The following is a 3922-nucleotide window of genomic DNA, read 5'->3' as shown; positions in this document are numbered from 1 at the left end:
GTTATGGAGCAGACACAGCCAAGTGTAAAACACATTGACCGTGTCTATGACTAATCCTCAATTTCCAGACTCACAAGACCATCTGCACGCATACACAAGGTGGTTTAGTAATGCTCAACAAAAACAAAATAAAACTCAAAAGGAAGATCCTTTCTGAGTGCACAATGTCTAAAATAAAATACGAAAAAGGAAATACAAAATCATAAAGAAAATAAGAGAATGACACATCAAGCGTAGGTGTCTGCGGCGGTCGGCTCTACTATTACTGGTGGTGGCGATACTGCAATAGGTAGATCAACTAGTGCTGGAGCTAGTGATGGTGGTGCTGGAGATGCCTGAGGTGTCCTCGGTCGTATGATGAATGGTGAGGCGGCGTCTCGCTCTAATAGCTATTGTAGGATGTCGAGACGTGCCATCACTTCGGCATGTTGCGCGGCCTGTCTTGCTCAAACCTCTGTAATCTCGGTCTGTAACACCCATACAACACTCTCAAGCCTCTGAAAGCGATCATAGGCTCGATATAGGGAGAATATGCGCAATGAGGGTGACTCCTGTGCTGCAGGAGGTGCGTCGGTCTCCATCAGCTCTGGCTGTGGCTCGGGAGTAGGCTAAGACCCCTATGCTGCGTCACCTCCGCCCTTGACTATCTCTGGGGTAGGCGTAGACTCTCGGCTGATACCTGTGAACTATCCCCATCAACCTCATTATCTCTATACCCAAGAAAGCATGTATACTCGCCTTCTCGGCCCCTAGGATCGCGTCAAGTAGACCTATACCCACGACGAGCCTCTTTATGTACGGACCAGAGAAGAGGACGCCGATCCTGGTAAATACTCGCCAGGATGTCGCAAATACTCCTGATGTCGCAAATACTCGCCAGGATGTCGCAAATACGCCTATCGGGAGTAGACCTATACCCCTGATGTCGCAAATACTCGCCAGGATGTGTCCCAGGTGTATCAGTGTGCTCTGTACAATAGAGTATAGATATAACAGCTCCTGTCGACTAAGCACACCGGTGTTGTCACCATGACCGTGAACTGACTTGTTCAGAATGGCGTGAAGGTATCTATAACTCGAACGGGAGAGCCATGTGGCCTTTGATACCGCGGGCTTATAATGCCCCTATCCACACAAAGCTCTGTATGAGCACTGCAACATCAAAGTACCGGGGTAATCTGTAGGTAACTGCGCATAATCCTCTGTGTCTGTGAATGCCTCATCATAAAGCCCCAGTCTGATCGAAAACTGAGTCACGCTCATATTGTGATACTGTCCGAAAGCTCTAAACTGTATAGCGCCTATACTGTCAAAACTGGAATACGAGCAGTCGAATTCGAACGATGCTAACACCTCGAGCCTCAACGTGCGAATAGCAGGGTCTTTAATCGACAATAAGCACCTCCAGCTACCCATAGACAACAACTCTTCGACCTCATTCGCCATGTCCCCTGCTGACTAAACCTCCCTAATGGTGATCTCATCTGGGAATCATGTTTGATCGAACCTGAGCTTTGACAATTGCTCAAACCGAGCCTGGTGATCGAGAATAGCGAACTCCATGTGTTGTCTTAAAGGAGTGTTCTCTAGGATGTTTGACAGCCGCAATCTTTGTCCTGTGTGCCATATCTGTAAGAATTAAAAAGAAATCGATCAAATTGGCTCACAGGATTAATACTGCAGAAATCCACACGGTCGAGTGAAAATTTCACACGCCCCTATGGATCCATGGGGTCTGACAACCGCATAGCCGCATGATAAAAATCCAAAAAATACACCTTAAAATCATTTCTAAACTCTTTGTAAACGTGCATAAACAATCTAATAATAGAAACGAAACAACATTCACCATTTAAATCAAATAAAATCAAGTAATGGTGAAGAAAAGAGAGAAAGAAAGTTTACCAATGAGATGAAGATGAAAACCTTGAAAATCGGCCAGAAAACTCAAGTAAACTTCTCAAAATCAACAGTGTACGGCCGAGAGAATGAGTGAGTGTGTTCTTTGAGCGATTTGGAGTGTAAAGGTGAAGAAATGCAAAGAGATTTTAAAAAAAACCCGCGCCTCTTGGGGTTCTGTATATCCACACGGGCGTGTGGAAATTACCAATGCCTATGTGACTCCATAGGAGAGCTTCACAGGAGCAGACACACGCTAGTGTGTGCTCTCAGGATAGCACACTTTATCTCTGAACGCATCTACATGGGCGTGTGGAAATTCTCTACGTCCGTGTGCCCGACCCACAGGGGTACCCACATGCCCCTGTGGCTTCTCTGTCCAACCGAGAAAAATTCTAAGTGTTCCACAAGCCCCCGTGGAAATTCCACAAGGGCGTGTGGATCTTCACAGGGGTACTCACAGGGGAATTTACACACCCCTGTGTCTTCTCAAGGATGGATGAGAACTCTCTGCAAGAATTCAGATGGGCGTGTGGCAATTACGCATGCCTGTGTGTAGTTCACAGGGTCAAACACAGGTGCAGACACACACTCCTGTGCCTTCTCAGGATAGCTCTCTGAACCTCTGCAGAGAAACACACACCCGTATGAAAATTTCACATAGACGTATGACAGTCACAAGGTCGCTCACAGGGGCAAACGCACGCCCTTGTGTTCTCTCGGGATGAGCTCTGAACGCAAACACATACCCGTGTGGAATTTCCACATGGGCGCGAGTTTTTTTTGAATTACTTAAAAAAATCATAAACTTAGCAGAAAATTTCTGAATATTTACATGTACTCAAAGCTTGTCTATATTATGCAAAAGTAACCAGAGAAACATGAAAAACACACTCAAACGACCAAGAAACTTCACCAAAAAACATTTAAGCACATGAAAACACCAAAGATCTATGAGAAAATCACAATAATAGCATGTAAAAGATCAAGACACCAACACTTAAGCTCTTATTCATGTAAACACTAACTAAAACTTAGAAAAATAGTAAAGACTTGGGTTGTCTCCGAAGAAGCGCTTGTTTAACGTCACTTAGCTTGACGTAACTTGCCTTACCTCACGGGGCTCATAGATGAAGATTTCCCTCTTACCCATAACCTGAAAGCATGATGAACATAGTCTTTTAAAGGTAGAGGGGGAGTTATCGGATTTGTTACCGCACAAAGGTTCATCACCCTTACTCCGTTCTTGCTCATCCCCATTAGCCTTGGGGCGTTCCTTGTAACGTCTCCTTGTGCACTTCATCTTCCGGAGCATCTTCATCATGATCCCCGGGGTAGGTTGTACCTTCTCCTCTAAACCAAGCATTAAGACTTCTGCAAGGCGGTATGTCAACTTGTCGTCGCATGGCTTCTGCAAGGTGGTAGAATATCACATGGCTTCTGCAAGGCGGTATGTCAACTTGTCATCGCCAACCCTCAGTGTCAACTACCCACCGTTCATATCGATAAGTGCTTTGGAAGTGCGCAAGAATGGTCTCCCAAGTATCAAAGGAACATCTACATCTTCGTCGACATCCAATTCTATGAAGTTTACAGGAAATTTGTACTTGTCGACCTTGACAAGAACATCTTTAATGATGCCCCTCGAATGTCTCACCGTTCGGTCGGCCAATTGTAATGTCATCTGAGTGGGCCTAGGCTCCCAAGCCTAGCTTTTGAAAGAAAGAGTATGGCATGACGTTGAAACTAGCCCTCGAATCCGCTAATGTCATCTTTCACTCATATTACCAATGTTGCACAGAATAACAAAGCTTCCAGGGTCTTTCTTCTTGTTCGGCACATTCTTTTGCAACACTGCCGAACAAGAGGCATCTAAGATCACTGATGCACTGCCCTCTAACTTCCTCTTGTTGGTCAAAATATCCTTCAAGAACTTCGTATACCGAGGCATTTGGGACAACGACTCCATAAAAGGAATGTTGATGTGCAATTGCTTGAATAGACCCAAGAATTTCTTGTATTG

This window comes from Dioscorea cayenensis, chromosome 8 (assembly GCF_009730915.1).
Source record: "Dioscorea cayenensis subsp. rotundata cultivar TDr96_F1 chromosome 8, TDr96_F1_v2_PseudoChromosome.rev07_lg8_w22 25.fasta, whole genome shotgun sequence".
Lineage (NCBI taxonomy): Eukaryota > Viridiplantae > Streptophyta > Magnoliopsida > Dioscoreales > Dioscoreaceae > Dioscorea > Dioscorea cayenensis.
This window is presented reverse-complemented; position numbering follows the sequence as displayed.